The sequence below is a fragment of the Oryctolagus cuniculus genome, chromosome 9, assembly GCF_051225735.1.
Source record: "Oryctolagus cuniculus isolate XC-2025 breed Fujian yellow rabbit chromosome 9, ASM5122573v1, whole genome shotgun sequence".
Taxonomy (NCBI): Eukaryota; Metazoa; Chordata; class Mammalia; order Lagomorpha; family Leporidae; genus Oryctolagus; species Oryctolagus cuniculus.
Genome location: NC_142875.1, coordinates 111,898,347 through 111,918,224, shown reverse-complemented (window position 1 = coordinate 111,918,224; position 19,878 = coordinate 111,898,347). Strand labels below are relative to the sequence as shown.

Sequence of the window (19,878 nt, the reverse complement as noted above, 5' to 3'; positions counted from 1 at the left end):
TAGACTAAAGGCTTCATGTACATTAGATCCCATTCATCATTGGATGCCATCTTCTAGCACATTCTGTGGCACATGGAAAATGATCAATCAACATTTGTCAAATGAGTCAATCTTCACAGTAATTCTTAGAAGGCAAGTAGTATCTCACGTTTTACAGATGAGGATCAGAGAGGTAAAGAAACTGATCCAAGATTACATAGCAAGTTAAGAGTAAATTTTAAATACATGTTCATTGTCTTTAAAGCTTTATTCTTTCAACTATAACACAGCATGGTTATTATTGCTGCTTGGGACTGGGGTTTTTGTAGCAAAGGCTTTGTTGAGGCATGCAGTAGCTTGGAATGTGCTTAGATCACTAGGTTATTTTGGTAGCGGTAGGGACCTTGGAAGTGGGTTTTTTTTTTTTTTTTTTTTGCACCTTCTTGGAAATCTACTTCAGCACAGGCTGTTTATCTATTGCTCAGAACCACAGTTTTCTGATAGGTACCTGTAGGTTTGGGGGTCTGTCCCATGACCCTGCTCTCCAATGCCCTCCTAGTACCTTCCCTTGACCTCCTTCTCCATTGCTTTTATTTTTTTATTATTTTATTTTATTTTATTTTATTTTGACAGGCAGAGTGGACAGTGAGAGAGAGAGACAAAGAGAAAGGTCTTCCTTTTGCCGTTGGTTCACCCTCCAATGGCTGCCGCGGCCGGTGCGCTGCGGCCGGCGCACTGTGCTGATCCGATGGCAGGAGCCAGGAGCCAGGTGCTTTTCCTGGTCTCTCATGGGGTGCAGGGCCCAAGCACCTGGGCCATCCTCCACTGCACTCCCTGGCCACAGCAGAGAGCTGGCCTGGAAGAGGGGCAACCGGGACAGAATCAGGCGCCCCGACCGGGACTAGAACCCGGTGTGCCAGCGCTGCAAGGCGGAGGATTAGCCTAGTGAGCTGCGGTGCCGGCCTCTCCATTGCTTTTTGATGCCCTGCTTCTGTGCTTGACTTTTCTCGCCCCACCTACTTCATTGCCCATCCCCCTCTTAATAGTCAGTGACCAGAGACAAGCCGATAATTTTTATTAGCCCTTGAAAATGCTGTTTTGCTGTTAAACCAATACACACAATTGCCCTAATTTGCTGCCACACAGTAATGATCAGAATTGGGTTTCAAAAGGTATGGGTTTCAGCAGGGCTGCCCACACTGTCCTTGGAGGCATATAAATTAATTATAATTAAAAGCCGTGTGAAGATGTTAGAAGAGAAAACTTTGAGCAATTTTGATGTCTTCTCTTACAAAATGTTGCAAAAAAAAAGTTCTTAGTTGCTGCTGGCAAGAGTCCAGATAATCATCTACATTGGTATTACAAATTTCTATTAAAATGCACACATGTAAAATGATTTATAATCCTCTATTAGTTATCTGTACAACCCTTGTTTCAAGAACTTTGACAAGAGAACGGATATTTCAGCTTTGTGCAAACAGAAGGAAAAGAACAGTAGAGCCAGAAAGCCTGGGTTTGCCACTGGAAAAGTGTTGGAAAATGAGGAAGGAGCTTGGGTGGTAGGTGGTTGGTCTGGTTGGACCAAGTAAGAACTAAAAGTTTCTTATCCAGTATAAGTCCTCAGAAAGATTTGGTAGAAATATCTCTCCTTTGATGGCCCAAGTGCTTGGGCCCCTGTTACCCATGTGGGAGAAGTGGATGGAGCTCCCAGCTCTTGGTTTTGGCCTGGCCCCAGTCTTGGCTGTTGTACCCATTTTGGGAGTGAACCAGCAGATGGAAGATCTCTTTCTCTCTCTCTCTCTCTCTCTCTCTCCCTCCCTCCCTCCCTCCCTCCCCCCACCCCTACTTTTCAAATAAAAATAATTCTTCAATATCTCTTACAGGAAAGGAACTGCTGCCTTTAACTGTGGGAGTAGTGAGAACACCTTCTAGATAGCGAAGGGAGCCAGTGGTCTTAGGGAGAGCATCCACATCTATATTATATAGGAGGACTTGATGGTTCAGTTGCTGGGTCAAGGGTTTGGGTCACTTTTGCCTGTGTCTTTCCTCTTTCTTCCATCTGTCCTATTCTATGACCAAATATTTTCCCAGAAGTGAATTAAGTAACACTTTGTTTTGACTATCTATTTACATTACTTTTTATGGCTATGATATGTGGAAATGTGGTTGGGTGGCTCTCCGCAGGAGTGTGTTAGGTAAGCTAATACAACAACAAGACTAAGGAACACTCTCTATAGCTATGTTGGTTACTAAATTAAAAATGTGTGTAGGCATTTAACCTGATGTTTAAGACGCTGATTGAGATGCCTGAATCTCACCGTGGAGTGTCTGGGTTTAATGCCCAGTTCTGGCTCCTGACTCCAGGTTCTTGCTAATGTCCAGGTAGATGTTTCCTTCTTAACTGGTTTCCAAGGGGCATGGTCTTGAACCAGTGTTAGAATCCCCACCTTATCAAGATTTATTATTTTGTTCCTTTTGAAAGAAAAGCAGGAGAAATGGCTCAAAAGCTCTAAAAGACTAAGAGTAATGGCTGAGAGGAAGAGAATGACACCAGAAGTATTAGTTTCTGAGTCAACTGAAATCATAGGTTGGGGCTTTCATGTGCTATTTCTATTTTCTATAGATTCAGATGTTGGGTAATTTAGAAGATCACAAATGCAATTAAAGGATTGGAATTACATTAATTACATTTGCAAATGCCCTGAGTATTTGCCATTGCACTTCATTTGATGGATATGTATGTGAGTCTTGTTGGACATATGTGGTACTCACATTTACTGTTTGAGGTGGCTGCTAGACACATTCATTGCCAGAATCTAGCCCAAGATCACCTCATTGCTTCAACATTCATCCTGCTCTCACAAATTTTAATTTAGAAAGTACAATTTAAAACCCCAAATTGACTTGGAACCTAAAATTTTAAAAAGTATGTTAATTAAAAATTATTTTGGATCTGTTCTACAGAGCTGAGTTAATCATACTTCTTGGTTGATGGCACACTTTCATTATTGGTTCAGTTAAGGATATTATGCTTTATATACCATTCTTCATATATTTTAGATTAACTTCATTTCTTTAAAAATTCTTATTTTTATGGGGGTTTCTTTGATATTACATATCAGTTCAGGAGAAAATAGAACTTACAGTGATATCACATTCATGAATGTGGCTTGCAGTTATGTTGTTAAAGTCTTCTTTCATTGCCCCCTTTTTTTTTTCTGTAGAGGTCTTTAGACCCTGCTTTGTTAATTTCTAAGTAGTACAAAGTTGTTTTTGCTATTATGAATGTTATATTCTCAGTTGATTAGAAGAAAGGTACTGATGTTTTTAGAGGATCATTTAATAGCCCTGTGCTCATTAATTTGAATAGTTTTTAAATTGTTTTTGGTTTTCTACATAGATAGCTGTATTGAGTTCATATAATGCGATTTCTTCTTTCTTTCCTTCCTACCCTTAAGAGTTTTGTTTTCTTAACTTATTTATTAGAATTTACAGTAGCACTGAAAGCATTAACTTGCCTTTTTCTCAATGTCAAAGCAAATGGCACTACAAGATGTCAGTATGTAACTCTACTAGGTCAAGACTGATGTTCTTCTTCACTTCTATATTTAAAGAGATATTTGTTTTGTTTAAGCAATTTTTAAATTTCTATTTTAACTTTTATTTAATAAATATAAATTTCCAAAGTACAGCTTTTGGATTACAGTGGCTTTTTCCCCCCATAACCTCCCTCCCACCCGCAACCTTCCCATCTCCTGCTCCCTCTCCCATTCCATTCGCATCGATTCATTTTCAATTCTCTTTATATACAGATGATCAATTTAGTATATACTAAGTAAAGATTTTAACAGTTTGCACCCACACCAAAACAAAGTGTAAAGTACTGTTTGAGTACTAGTTATACTGTTAATTCACATAGTACAACACATTAAGGACAGAGATCCTACATGGGGAGTAAGTGCACAGTGACTCCTGTTGTTGACTTAACAAATTGGCACACTTGTTTATTGTGTCAGTAATCACCCTAGGCTCTTGTCATGAGCTTCCAAGGCTATGGAAGCCTTTTGAGGTCACCAACTCTGATCTTATTTAGACAAGGTCATAGTTAAAGTGGAAGTTCTCTCCTCCCTTCAGAGAAAGGTACCTCCTTCTTTGATGGCCCGTTCTTTCTACTAGGATCTCACTAGCAGAGATCTTTCATTGAGGTAATTTTTTTTCCCCCACAGTGTCTTGGCTTTCCATGCCTGAGAAACTCTCACGGACTTTTTAGCCAGATCAGAATGCCTTAAGGGCTGATTCTGAGGCCAGAATGCTGTTTAGGACATTCTATGAGTCTGCTGTGTATCCCGCTCCCCATGTTGGGTTGTTCTCTCCTTTTCAATTCTCTCAGTTAGTATTAGCAGACACTAGTCTTCTTTATGTGATCCCTTTTACACTTAATCCTTTATTCATGATCAATTATGAACTTAAACTGATGACTTTAACTAGTAAAATGGCATCCATACATGCCAACTTAATGGAATTTGGAGTCCCATGGCACATTTCTAGCTCTATCATTAGGGGCAAGTCCGAGTGAGTGTGTGTCGAACTGTGCATCTCCTCCCTCTCTTATTCCCATTCTTATTTTTAACAGGGATCAATTTTTAGTTGGTTTCAAACACCAAAGAATAATTGTGTGTTAAAGAGTTCAACCAATGGTATTACGTAGAAAAAGAAAAATACTGACAAGAATAAAATATTAAGCTGTTCCTCGATAGTCAGGACAAGGGCTGATCAAGACTTGTTTCTCATAGTGTCTGTTTCACTTCTACAGGTTTACCTTTAGGTGCTCAGTTGTCACAGATCAGGGAGAACATATAATATTTGTCCCTTTGGGACTGGCTTCTTTCATTCAGCATGATGTTTTACAGATTCTTCGATTTTTTGCAAATGACTGGATTTCATTTTTTTTACCGCTGTGTAATATTCTATAAAATACATATCCAACAATTTTTTTATGCAGTCTTCTGTTGATGGACATTTAGGTTGATTCCATGTCTTAGCTATTGTGAATTGAGCTGCAATAAACATTGAGGTGCAGAAAGCTCTTTGATTTGCCAATTTCCTTTGGGTAAATTCCAAGGAGTGGGATGGCTGGGTCATGTGGTAGAGCTATGTTCAGGTTTCTGAGGAATCTCCAAACTGTTCTTCCATAGTGGCTTTACCAGTTTGCATTCCCATCAACAGTGGATTAGTGTCCCTTTTCCCCACATCCCTGCCAGCATCTGTTGTTAGCATGGGTTACATACAGAAATCATCTAACTTGGGTGAGATGAAACCTCATTGTGGTTTTGATTTGCATTTCCCTGATGGCTAGTGATCCTGAACATTTTTTCATGTGTCTGTTGGCCGTTTGGATTTCCTCTTTCGAAAAATGTCTATTTAGTTCTTTGGCCCAACTTTTAAGTGGATTGGTTTGTTGCTGTGGAGTTTCTTGGTCTCTTTGTAGATTTTGGTTATTAATTCTTTATCAGTTTAATAATTTGCAAATATTTTTCCCATTCTCTAGGTTGCCTCTTCACTTTCATGTTTGTTTTGCAGTGCAGAAACTTCTCATTTTGATGTAATTCCAATTGTTAATTTTTTCGCTTTGACTGCCTGTGCCTCTGGAGTCTTTTCCAAGAAGTCTTTGCCTGTGCCTATATGTTGCAGGGTTTCTCCGATGTTCTCTAATAATTTGATGGTGTCAGGTTATAGATTTAGATCTTTAATCCATGTTGAGTGGATTTTTTGTGTAAGGTGTAAGGTAGGGGTCTTGCTTCAGACTTCTGCATGTAGAAATCCAGTCTTCTCAGCACCATTTGTTGAATAGACTGTCTTTGCTCCAGGGATTGGTTTTAGCTCCTTGATCAAATATAAGTTGGTTGTAGATGTTTGGATTGATTTCTGGTGTTTCGATTCTCTTCCACCTTTTATTTAAGGAATAAAAATTTTATACTTCTCATAAATACAAATTGAGGAAGATGATGATTCTTTCCACAATCTACCTGCCTTCCCACTGATACTCCCACCCTTGTTCCTCTTCATTCTCCTATTCCCATTCTTATTTTTCACTAAGATCTATTTTCAATTAACTTTATACACAGAAGATTAATTCTATAACAAGCAAAGAATTCAGCAAATAGTATGAAAAAAACCTGTTGCTCAACAGTTGAGACAAGGGCTGTTTAAAGTCATTGCATCTCAAAGTGCTAATTTCACTTCTATAGATCACCTTTTAGGTGCTCTGTTAGGTATCATAGATCAGGAAGAACATAAGGTATTTGTCTTTTTGGGCCTGTCTCATTTTACCAAGAATGTTTTCCAGTTTCATCCATTTTGTTGCAAAAGATAGGATTTCAATTTTTAACTGCTATGTAGTATTCCATGGTGTACTTACCCCATGATTTCTTTATTCAGTCTTAAGTTGATGGACATTTGGGTCATTTTATAACTTAGATATTTTGAATTGAGCTGTAATAAACATGGGGGTACAGATGATTCTTTCATATGCTGATTTCATTTTCCTTGGGTTAATTCCTAGGAGTGGGATGGCTGGGTCATATGGTAGGAAGGTCTATAGTTCAAATTTCTGAGGTATCTCCATACCGTCTTCCACAGTAGCTGTACCAGTTTACATTGCCAGCAATGGTGGATTAGGATTCCTTTTTCCCCACATCCTTGCCAGCATTTGTTGTTTGTTGATTTCTGTATGAAGCCATTCTAATGGGGGTGAGGTAAAACCTCATTGTGGTTTTTATTCGCATTTCCCGGATGGCTAATGATCCTGAGAACTTTTTCATGTGTTTGTTGGCCATTTGGATTGCCTCTTTTGAAAAATGAATGTTTAAGTCCTTTGCCCATTTCTTAACTTGGTTGTTTGTTGTTGAGTTTCTGGATCTCTGTATAAATTCTGGTTATTAATCCTTTATCAGTTGCATAGTTTGCAAATAATTTCTTCCATTCAATTTGTTGCCTCTTCACTGTGCTGAGCATTTCTTTTTTCTTCTCAATTTGATGTAATCCCTTTTGTCATTTTTTGTTTGATTGCCTGTGCCTCTGGGGTCCTTTACAAGAACTCTTTGCCTATGTCAATGTCTTGCAGGATTCTTCAATGTTCTCTAATAATTTGATGGTATCTGGTCCTAGATTTAGGTCTTTAATCCATTTTGAGTGGGTTTTTGTATAAGGTGTAAGGTAGGGATCTTGCTTCATGCATCTGCATGTGGGGATCCAGTTTCCCAGCACCATTTGTTGAAGAGACTGTCCTTATTCCAGGAATTGATTCTCACTCCTTGTTAAAGTTAAGTTGGTAGTAGATGCCTCGGTTGATTTCTGGCATTTCTATTCTGTTCCAATGGTCTATCCATCTGTTTTTGTGCCAGTGCCAGGCTGTTTTGATTATAAGTGCCCTGTAATATGTCTTGAAATCTGGTATTGTGATGCCTCTGGTTATGCTATTGTTATATAAGACTGCCTTAGCTATTGAGGTCTCCTATGTTTCCATATGAATTTCAGCACCATTATTCTTCTATATCTTAGAATGTCCTTGCTATTTTGGTGTCATTTTGAATCTGTAAATTGCTTTTTGTAGTATGGACACTTTGATATGGTATTGATTATTCCAATCCACAAACATGGAACATTTTTCCATTGTTCTGTGTGTCTTCTTCTATTTCTTTCTTTAATGTTTTATAATTATCAAGGAGATCTTTGACATCATTGCTTAAATTTATTCCAAGGTATTTGATATTTTTGTAGCTATTGTGAATGGGATTGATCTTAAAAGTTTATCTAAGCCATGACATTGTCTGTGTATATAAAGGCTATTGATTTATATGTCTTGATTTTACATCCTGCCACTTTAGCAAACTCTTTCATGAGTTCTAATAGTCTTTTGGTGGAATCTTTTGGATCACCTATGTATATAGTCATGTCATCTGAAAATAGGGATAGTTTGTCTTCCGCTTTTCCAACTTTGATCCCTTTGATTTCTTTTTCTTGCCTAATGGCTCTGGCTTAAACTTCCAAAACTATGTTGAATAGCAATGGTGAGAGTAGGCATCCTTTTCTGGTTCTAGATCTCAATGGGAATGCTTCTAACTTTTCCCCATTCAACAGGACACTGGCCATGGTTTTGTCATAAATTGCCTTAATTTTGTTGACGAATGTTCCTTCTATACCCAATTTGCTTAGAGTTTTCATCATGAAAGGGTGTTGTATTTTTTGAAATGCTTTCTCTGCATCAATTGAGATAATCATGTTTTTGTTTTCAGTTTGTTACTGTTACGTATCACATTGATTTGTGAATGCTAAACCATCCCTGCATATCTGGGATAAATCCCACTTAATTCAGGTGAATGATCTTTCTGATGTGTTGTTGGATTCAATTGGCTAGTATTTTTTTTAACTTTTATTTAATGAATATAAATTTCCAAAGTACAGCTTAAGGATTACAATGGCTTCCCCCCCTCCCCCATAACGTCCCTCCCACCCGCAACCCTCCCCTTTCCCACTCCCTCTCCCCTTCCATTCACATCAAGATTCATTTTCGAGTCTCTTTATATACAGAAGATCAGTTTAGCATACATTAAGTAAAGATTTCAACAGTTTGCTCCCACACAGAAACATAAAGTGGAAAATACTGTTTGAGTACTAGTTTTAGCATTAAATCTCAATGTACAGCACACTAAGGACAGAGATCCTACATGAGGAGTAAGTGCACAGTGCCTCCTGTTGTTGACTTAGCAAATTGACACTCTTGTTTATGGCATCAGTAATCACCCTAGGCTCTTGTCATGAGCTACCAAGGCTATGGAAGCCCCCTGAGTTCACCGACTCTGATCATAGTTAGACAAGGCCATGGTCAAAGTGGAAGTTCTCTCCTCCCTTCAGAGAAAGTTACCTCCTTCTCCTCCTTCTTTGATGACCTGTTCTTTCCACTGGGATCTCACTCATGGAGATCTTTCATTTAGTTTTTTTTTTTTTTCCCCAGAGTGTCTTGGCTTTCCATGCCTGAAATACTCTCATGGGCTTTTCAGCCGGATCCACATGCCTTAAGGGCTGATTCTGAGGCCAGAGTGCTGTTTAGGACATCTGCCATTCTATGGGTCTGCTGTGTATCTCACTTCCCATGTTGGATCGTTCTCTCCCTTTTTTATTCTATCAGCTAGTATTTGCAGACACTAGTATTGTTTATGTGATCCCTTTGGTTCTTAGTCCTATCATTATGATCAATTGTGAACAGAAATTGATCACTGGGACTAGTGAGATGGCATTGGTACATGCCACCTTGATGGGATTGAATTGGAATCCCCTGGTATGTTTCTAACTCTACCGTTTGAGGTAAGTCAGCTTGAGCATGTCCCGAATTGCACATCTCTTCCCTCTCTTATTCCCACTCTTTTATTTAACAGGGATCACTTTTCAGTTAAGTTTCAGCACTTAAGAATAATTGTGTATTGATTACAGAATTCAACCAAAAGTATTAAGTAGAACAAACAAAAAAAAAATACTAAGAGGGATAACACATTAAGTTGCTCATCAAGAGTCAGGGCGAGGGCTGATCAAGTCACCGTTTCTCATAGTGTTCATTTCACTTTAACAGGTTTCCTTTTTGGTGCTCAGTTAGTTGTCACCTATCAGGGAGAACATGTGGTATTTGTCCCTTTGGATTGGCTTATTTCACTCAGCATAATGTTTTGCAAATTCCTAACAGGGATCACTTTTCAGTTAAATTTAAACACCTAAGAATAATTGTGTGTTAATTACAGAGTTCAACCAATGGTACTAGAACAAAAAAAATACCAAAATGGATAAAGTATTACAATGTACATCAACCGTCAGGACAAGGATTCAATTGGCTAGTATTTTACTGAGGATTTTTGCATCTATCTCCATCAGGGAAATTTGTATCTAATTCTCTTTGTTGTATCTTTTTCAGGTTTAGGATTTAAGGTGATGCTGGTTTCATAGAAGGAGTTTGGGAGGATTCCCTCTCTTACAGTTGTTTTGAATAGCTTGAGAATTGGAAAGAGTTCTTTAAATGGTAGAATTCAGTGAAGCCATCTAGTCTTGTGGTTTTCTTTGCTGAGAGGGTCTTAATTATTGACTCAGTTTCCATTTCGGTTATTGGTCTGTTTTACATTTTCTGTGTCTCCATTGCTCAATTTAGGTAAGTTGTAAGTGTCCAGGAATCTCCCATTTTGTTGGCAAACAGCTCTACCAATTTCTGGTGATTCTTTCTATTTCTGTGGTGTTGGTTGTTATATTTCCTTTTTCATCTCTAATTCTATTGATTTGGGTCTTCTCCCTCTTTTTGGTTATTTGGGATAATTCTGTGTCAATTTTGTTTTTGTTTTGAACAAACCAGCTCTTTGTTTTGCTGATCTTTTTATTATTATTATTCAATTCTGATGATTTTTTCTCTAATTTTAAGTATTTCTTAACTCCTACTAGTTTTGGGTTTGGCTTACTATTATTTTCCTAGGTCCTTGAGATGCATTAATAGCTTATTTATTTGGTGCCTTTCCAATTTTTTGATGTAAGCACCATTTACTATAAACTTTCTTCTTAACACTGCTTTTGCTGTATCCCATCAGTTTTGATATGTTGTATTGTCATCTTCATTTGTTTCCAGAATTTTTTCATTTCTTCAGTAACCAGCTGTCCATTGAGGAGCATATTGTTCAGTCTCCATGTGTTTGCATATGTTCTAGAGATTCCTGAGTTGTTGATTTCCAGCTTTATTCCATTGTGGTTAGAGAAGATGCATGGTGGTATTTCAATTTTTTTTAATTTGCTGAGGCTTGTTTTATGACTTAGCATGTAGTCTATCCTAGAGATAGTTCTATGCACTGGTAAGAAAAATGTGTATCATGAATCTGTAGGATGAAAAGTTCTGTAGATATCTGTCAGGTTCATTTGGTCCATAGTGTTGACTAGCTCTGTTTCCTTGGAGATTTTCTGTCTGGGTGATTCGTCCATTGCTAAAAGTGGAATATTGAAGTCCCCCATTAATATTGTATTGGAGTGTGTGTCTCCCTTTAGATCCATTAACATTTCTTCTAAATACCCAGGTGCCCTGTAATTAGGCAATATATTTATTTATAATAGCCATGTCTTCCTGTTGAATTGATCCCTTAATCAATACATAGTACACTTCTTCATTTTTAACAGTTTTTATGTTAAATTCTATTTTGTCTGATATTAGGATAGTTGCACCAGCTCTTTCTTGGTTTCTGTTAGCATGGAATATCTTTCTCCATCCTTTCACTTTCCGTTTGTGTGTATCTTTATTGGTGATATATGTTTCTTTCAGGCAGCTAATAGATGAGGTTTCTTTTTTAATTCCTTCAACCAGCCTGTATCTTTTAACTGGAGAGCTGAGGCCATTTACATTCAAGGTGACTATTGATAAGTAATGACTTGGCCCTGCCATTTTTCTACAAATATTCCTATTGCTTACTTTGGATTTCCTTTGTACTTCTACTGGGAGATTTTCTTCCTTCCCCTTCTTTCATAGTGATGACCATGTTTCTGTGTATTGTACATCCTTAAGGATCTTTTGTAAGGCTGGATGAGTAGTAACAAATTATTCAATTTCTGTTTGTTATGAAAGGTCTTGATTTCACCTTCATTCATAAATAAGAGCTTTGCAGGGTACAGCATTCTGGGTTGACAGTTTTTTTTCTCAAGATTTGGACTATATCTTGCCATTCTCTCCTAGTCTGCAGGATTTCTGATGAGAAGTCAGCTGTGAGTCTAATTGGAGATCCTATGACAGTAATCTGTCATTTCTCTCATGCTCATTTTAGAATATTTTCCTTATGTTTTACTGTGGAGAGTTTGACTAGAGTATGTTGTGGTGAAGATATTTTTGTGGTCATGTCTTTTAGGAGTTCAATGTGCTTCCTGTACTTGGACATCCCTTTCTGCAAATTAGGAAGTTTTCTGAAATTATTTCACTAAAAAGGCCTGCTAATCCTTTCTCTTTCCACACCATCAGGAATTACTAAGATCCATGTGTTGGGCCACTTGATAGGATCCCATAAATCTCCAACAATGTTTTTCAGTTTTCATATTTCTTTTTTTTTTTTTTGGCCTGACTATAAAATTTCCAGAGATTTGTCTTCTAACTTGGATATTCTTTATTCTGCCTCACTGAGTCTGTTCTTAAGGCTTTCCACCATATTTTTTATTTGTTCTATTGAATTATTCATTTCTAATATTTTGTTTTTATTTCTTTTTAAAATCTCAGTTTCATGGGAAAAATTTTCATGTTGTGTACAGATTACTTTAGTTCATGAATTTGCTTCTGATTACTTCTAAGTAATCCTACAATCAATTTTTTGAATTCTGTTTCTGGTATTTTGTCAGTCTTTTCACATTCTAGTATTTAAGTGTTGTATTCTTCTGAGGTGTCACATTGTCTTTATTCTTGTTTCTTGAATTACTGCATTTATTATTAGGCATTTGTGGTGATAATTGTTGGCTTTTTTTTTTTCTCCTGTGATGGCTTTTATCTTTGAAGTAAGTCTCTGTGGCTTAGTGGAGTGTCAGCTCTTTCAGTGAATACCCAGAGGTGTGTGCTGGGGGTGGTCAAAGAGCTCTGTTCAGTGCTCCAGGGTGATGGGAGTATCACTAAGTGAGACCAAAGTTGGGCATGGTCAATCTCTCTCTCTTTTTTTAATCAGAGGAGATGTTTGTTTAGTTCTGTTTTCATAGTCTCATGCTCACCTTCTCTCCTCAAAGGTGACCAATGCCTGGGTGCTAGCGCCAGTGCGGTACTCTTCTTATCTGCACTGCTACAATAGCCATACAAAGGATCTGTTTAGTGCTCAGTGTGAACATAGATTTTGCAGCTATGACCCTCACCGGGGAATCAGGGAGGTCTGAGCATGTGGAGCCTCCCAGAGTGACTGCCCAGAGTCCCAGCCATACCCTGCTCTCTACCATGCAGCCACAGTGTTTTCAAAGTCTCAGCACACAGAGCTCGCACAGTCAGGAGCACCCAGCCCACTTTAATTCTCCCAGGTAGACTTAGGTGTCTCCTCTGAGCTGGTTGCTAGGTGGGACAAGAGTTGGCACAGTTGATGTGTATATCCAATATGGCACCCACCCTCTCTCAACTAGTTACTAACACCAGTTGCAGGGTGGTTGGGGAAAGAGAAATGTGCCCCCCCTTTTTTCCCCTCTCAGTTGGCAAGTACACTATTCCCCATAGGGCTCCAAGCCAAACTGCCACCAAGCTCTTCCTGTAGCTTTATCGCCAGTGGCATGGTAGTCTGGTCTTAACCTCATTCCAAAGCTGGTGCTGAGGCTCTTGGCTACTGGAGTCCTAAGTTGTGCACTTCCACACCCTCCACCTAGGTCCACAGTGTCCCTCTAATTTATGTGGAGTTTCCTCTGCTGTTTCCTCCCTAACTCTTCCCTGAGACTGCACTCTATCCACTTTTTTTTTTTAAACTATCTTCCCTTCTTGTTTGCTTTTTATTTCCTTCTTAGAGTTGACTCTGTTTAGTGTTCAATTAAGTGAGTTCAAATTTAATTATAGCTTATCATATTTACTTGTCTTATAAATGTATTGAAGTAATTTCCTCTCAAAGTGTTTTAATTCTCTAGAAATTTGGACATTTAGTATTTTCATTGCTATTTTAGTCAAAGGATTTGTTAGTTACCCTTCTGAGTTCCTCTTTAACTTTAGAGTTATCTAATTACAAGTTAAAAAAAAAAGTTTCTGGATATGTGGTATTATTTAGCTTTCTGATTCTTTAAAAATTTATTTATTTGAAAGGTAGTATGTCTCACACACACACACACACACAGACACACACACATCTTCCCCATGCTGTTTTATTCCACATATGGTTACAACAGCCAGGTATGGGCCAGGCTAAAGCCAAGAGCCAGAAATACCAATCCTAGTTTCCTATGTGGGTGGTAAAATATTTAGGCCATCCTCAGCTATATTCCTACATCCGTTAGCAGGGAGTCAATCAGAAACAGCAAGCAGCTGGGATTCAAACTGATGCTGTGATGTGGGACATGGTTGTCACAAGCGGTGGCTTAACCTGCTGTGCCACAATACTGGCTCCCCTTTTGCCTCTTGCATTTTTCTGAGAGATGGAAAGAAAGAGCTGCCATCCATTTGAATGGTTACTCCCCTAATTGCCTGCAGTGGCCAGGGGAACCAGAGCTAGGGGCTGGGAATGCAATCCAAGTCTCTCATGTGGGTGACAGCAATCCAATTACTTGAACTATTACCACTACCTCCCAGAGCATTGAAAAGAAGCTGGAATCAAGATCTAGAGCTGGGAATCTAACCTAGAGCTCTGATAGGGGTTGCAAGTGCCTTAATGGGTGTCTTAAATATTAGACTAAATGCCTGCCTATAGTTTCCTTTTATTTTTAATTTTCACAGGAAAGAAAAATAACAGTTGTTTCATATTGATTCTTATTGATGCATTATAGATTTAATATTTTTTAACTAATAAAAAGAATATTTTATATTTTATATGTATTTCTAGGAAACTAAGGTTATAGTTCATGCTTTATTTTGATCTTTTATGTCTCTGTTAATAAGATCTTTTGTCTATTGGTTTTGTCTGTTTCTCCCCATATAAATTTTAGTTGTTGCTTGATGTATGTCAAGACTGTGTCTTTAGATTCATACATGTTCATGACTGTTATATCTTCTTGGTACCAGTATGTAACATCTCTCATTTTCCTTTTGATATTTTTGCCTTTGAGTATTGTTTTGTCTGGCTATTAAAATTTATTTTTTATTTTTTTATTTTTATTATTTTTTTATTTTATTTTATTTTTTTTTATTTTTTGACAGACAGAGTGGACAGTGAGAGAGAGAAACAGAGAGAAAGGTCTTCCTTTGCCGTTGGTTCACCCTCCAATGGCCGCCGCGGCCGGCGCTGCGGCTGGCGCACCGCGCTGATCCGATGGCAGGAGCCAGGAGCCAGGTGCTTTTCCTGGTCTCCCATGGGGTGCAGGGCCCAAGCACTTGGGCCATCCTCCACTGCACTCCCTGGCCACAGCAGAGAGCTGGCCTGGAAGAGGGGCAACCGGGACAGAATCCGGCGCCCTGACTGGGACTAGAACCCAGTGTGCCGGCGCCGCTTGGCGGAGGATTAGCCTAGTGAGCTGCGGCACTGGCCTGGCTATTAAAATTTTCATAGATATTCCCACATTGACTGTATTACCTTCACTTGACTTACGCTGTGTGTCTCCTTGTTTCTTCACTTTCTAAGGTGACCCATTGTAGGCCTGTACATCCTAACTTTTTGTTTTTACTGGTATCTTCAGAAACTGGACCTGATGTATTATTCCATCATTTTTAATCCCAGTTTTACTTACCGCCTATCTTATTCCAGTCATGATCCTCCTAATTGAATCACTCTGAACAGTGTCCTGACTGCATTAAAGAGCGGTGCTTGGGAACTTTGGCTCAATTGTCGATTCAGTCACATTTCATCCTGCCTTTTGGGGTTACCTCAAGACTTGATTTTCTCTGAGAACTGGCTTAGTGTCTGGCTCCTTACCCTGATGGGTTTTCTTAGTTTTCTGTGAGCCACCTGCAGATTGTTCCTTGCCATAGTTGCCCTGCACTGGTTACAGACATGAAGATGGGCAATGGTCCTTTGCTTACTGTCACTCTGGGGATCACTCAGCCCAAGCTTTAAGAAAGCCACATAGGTGATTGTTCAGCTCCCTAATCCTGTTGCTTGGTTGCTGGTCCTGCTTGTGCACACTGGTGCCTGAATTCACCGCATGATTTAGATAAGCTGAGCTCCGCGGATTCTCATTGCTGGCCCTGGCCTGAATGATTCTTCCGTTCTGCTATGTGACTGGTAAGCTGTCAGTGGAGTTTGCTGCTACCCTGAGGCCATTATGTGACATATTTTTCAGGACGTTCTATCATTCAGGAAACTAATATCTCTTACCCCCTGTGCAGTTCCTCTTAACATTCCTGTAAGCCTCTGCAGTTCTCTGCACCCCACCTCCCACATGCTCACTTTGTGCCGTCATAAATAGCTAGGCTCCTTGAACAGCTTCTATAGAAACTTAAAGGTAACATCCTTTGCATCTGTAGAGTATTTTATACTCTTCAAAGCACTTCCCTGGACATATCATCATTTGATCTTTACAAAATCCTTCCAGATATGTAGGTTAGGTATATTATCCTAATTTCACTGAAGACAAAAAGGAAACAGTGATTAGGTGAGCTTTGCATCCTCAGAGACTTTGTTAATATGGAACTGAGTTAAAACCCACATAGGCTTTGGTTGTGATTCATTCATTCATTCATCTGTTAGTTCATCCCCGAGAAGCCTCAGAATGGTAAAAGTAAGGGCTTTGGGGTCAGGTATATTTGGATTTGAAACTTGGTACCGTCCCTTGTTAGCTGTGTGATCTTGGTCATGTGGTTAACCTTTCAGAATGTTATTTCTAATACAGGGAAATTATGATTTATAATGTTTATATTAGGATTTAATAATGGATGAAGGTTACCTGGCAACATAGTGTATTATACACAATAAGTTAAACTATTATAGGCCAAAACTGGTAAAATATTGGCAACTTTTGAAAAGATTTATTTTATGTATTTGAAAGGCAAAGTCACAGAGAAGTATATGTGGGGGAGAGAGAGCAAGTGAGCATGTGAGCACATGCTAGCAATTGTCCATCTGCTGGTTCACTCCCCAAATGGTTGCAATGGCTGGGCCATGCCAAAACCAGGAGCCTGGAATTCTATTTGGGTGTCCCATGTGGGTGGTAGGGGCCCAAATACATGGGCTGTCTTCTGTCTTCCCAGGCATGTTAGCAGAGAGCTGGATAAGAAATGGAGCAATTGAGATTCCAACCAGTGCTCATACCGGATGCCCATGTTGCAGGTGGAGATTAACCTGCTGCACCATAATACCAGCCACAAAGATTGGCAGTTTTATATGGTTCAAGCTAATGGTAGAAATTTAGTACTGGTTATCATTTATTGAGTGCTTCTTTATTACATAAAAGGTTCTTCTAGACCTCAAAAATGTAAATTGAAATGAGACAAGATATTTTCATGTGTCTGTGTCTTCCACTGCACCGTGGTCCTGAGGGGATACAGCCTATGTCTGCTGCATCCTCAGCCCCAACAATGATGTTTGCTAGGAAGCAAGTGCTCAGCAAATACTAAATGGAAAAGGCCCCACTCACAAGGAGGTTATCCACTTGATGTGATTGGCAGACATAATCTTGTAGTGGTAATGAAGTAAGTGTATGATTTATGTAGGGTATGACGAGAGCTTAGTGAAGCGACACTCATTCTGTGGTAGGGGGAAGCACAGTGGGGAGGAAGGAGCAACACTTCAGAGCACAGATGCATCAGGAAGGGAGCAAAACCACTTCACTTATCTTGGACTTCATGCTTTCTCTCAAAGAACCTCTGTCTAATGTTTGCCATTAAACGTGTATTCAAAGCAGTCTCTTTGTTTGTGTCACAGTCCCTCTGTTGCAAGTATCTCCCATAATGTATTGCTTTGTAAAGTGCTTTGCTCTATGCAGACCATAAAAGAGATGTTCGGTAAAACCGGAGTCTATTCTTTGAGTGTCACAACTAGCCATTGCATAACAAAGTGTAATATATTGTGTGAGAAGAAATAGAAGAGCACAAGAGATATTTTAAAGAGAGCAAATAAAACATCAAAGTGGGAGAGTGTAGGGTGCATTAAAGTTAATAAACTGTCATGGCAGAGTGGACCACTTTTAAATGTGAAGGAATCTAATTTAGTGATTTGTAAGGGTTGGATTAGAATCCCACTGGAATGAAGTTAGCTTCTAGTTTTACCAGATTTTAAAATTTTTAGTTCTCCTTGAGAACCAGCCCTTAGAATTGTACAGGATATGAGGGAGGGAGGGAGGGAGGGAGGGAGGGAAAGAGAGAGAGAGAGTGTGTGTGTGTGTGTGTATAGATGCTTCAAAAAATTCATAGAAAATGTAGTTAAAAGATGAGTTTAGCAGCAAGCATTTAGTCTAGTGGGAAAAATACATTGGGGTGCTTGAGTCACATACCTGAGTCCTTAAGTTCAATTTTCAGTTCTAGCTCCTGACTCCAACTTTGAGCTAATAAAGTCTAGGAGGCAGTGGTGACTGCTCAAGTGAACTGGGTTCCTGCCACCCACATGGGAGACTAAATTGAGTTCTTGGTTCCCAGCTTCAGCTTTGGCCCCAGTCTAGTCCCGTGCTTTGCAGGTATTTGGGGAGTGAACGATTGGACGATAGCTCTTTTCTCTGTTTTTACCTCTGTCTCTATTTGCTAAAATAACTGAGGAATTTTTAAAAATAAGTTAATTTTAGTGTTAAAAACTTTTGAAATCTATGTATATGAGAGTTCTTCAAAAAGTTTATAAAAATGAATATTAAATAGTGGGAGAGGGGAGGGCCGCAGGAGGGGGGGAAGCCACAATAATACAAAAGTTGCACTTTGTAAATTCACGTGTATTAAATTAAAAAATGAATATTAAAAACTTTTACATAGATTTTAATTTTTTTGCACCAAGATAATCTTTTAATTCATGTTTCCCGAGTTTCTTTTGGAAGTTTGTATGTGTGTATGTTTTGTCCACACTGTTTTTTAAAAAATTTATTGATCATTTTGTAGGAGAGGCAGACACACACACACACACACACACACACACACAGAAAGAGAGAGAGAGACAGAGAGATACTGCAGTTCACTGGTTACTCTCCAAATGCCAGCAAGAGCTGAGAACTCAATCCAGGGACCCAAGTACTTAAGCCATCCTCTGCTGCCTTCGAGGGGGTGCATTAATGGGAAGCTGGAATCAGGAGTGCAGTGTGGAGTTGAAGCCAGGCCCTCCAGTATGGGATGTAGGCATCCCAGCTGGCAGCTTCATGACTAGGCCAAGTACAGGCCCCAGTCCTCGGCTCTTTGAGGTGCTGCTGCTGTCTGTCTTCCTCCAGAGATGCGTTACAACTTAACTCGCCATTTACTGATACATTTCTTTAAACTCTGGGAGGAAGAAGTTAGGTCCCAGTTCGTTGCCTATCAACCTGGTTTTCAGGGCTTAGGTAATTATAGCCACTGAGATAGGAAAAATGTCAGATGTAAGCTTTTGCCCAGCCATGAACCACTGACAATGCAGTTGTTACAGATCTCCTTGTTTGTTGGCAATGTTGAAGGGTGACTGTTACAGCAAGGGTTCCAAAATGTTTGCTGCCAAGAACTACAATTCTGTGCTTCTTCAGCCACAAAATATCCACAGTATCTTCAACCCAAATCATGAATGCCTTTTGCAGTCGATCTGGTCAGCCTGAATAAGTCCTTATCTTTACTTATTCAACACTTGCACTACTTTTTTTCTTTATTTCTTGGCTAAACTATCAGTGTTTGTGGGGCCCTAATATCTCTCCTTTCTTCAGACAAGGAAGCTATGTTAAGCAGCAGTGTGATTGCATTCCATCTCTGTAGAAGAATGAGAATCCTTGCTCTAGTTCTGGGTGCCATTTGTAGCATATTCCCTTGGGTTATAACAATGCCATGTTAATGTACTGGTATGTTGGTGTTAAAATGACAGTGACTTTGGGTCATTACATAACTGGTTTGAGATTCATTTTATCCTTTTGAGTAATGAGAATAAAATGTCTAATTTATAGAGCTTCCATGTACACCAATGAGGTTACATATGAGGAATGGCCAAATATCTTACACAGCATGTAACAGCTGTGCAATAAATGATCATTTAAAATAAATCAAAGCAACATTAATAGAACTAGTTCTGTTAAAGCCAGAGAAGTGCTTGGAGAATGATGAGAAGCATAAAAAGAAATGATCAAGGCTTATATTCTGTGGAATGCTGTGTC

The 19,878-nt window shown here is 39.0% G+C and overlaps 1 protein-coding gene across 12 annotated transcripts in view; it reads left to right on the top strand.

Annotated features, from left to right (window-relative positions):
• Positions 1 to 19,878, top strand: part of GRIN2B (glutamate ionotropic receptor NMDA type subunit 2B) — a 755,912-nt gene that overhangs the window by 383,013 nt on the left and 353,021 nt on the right. The window lies entirely within an intron of this gene.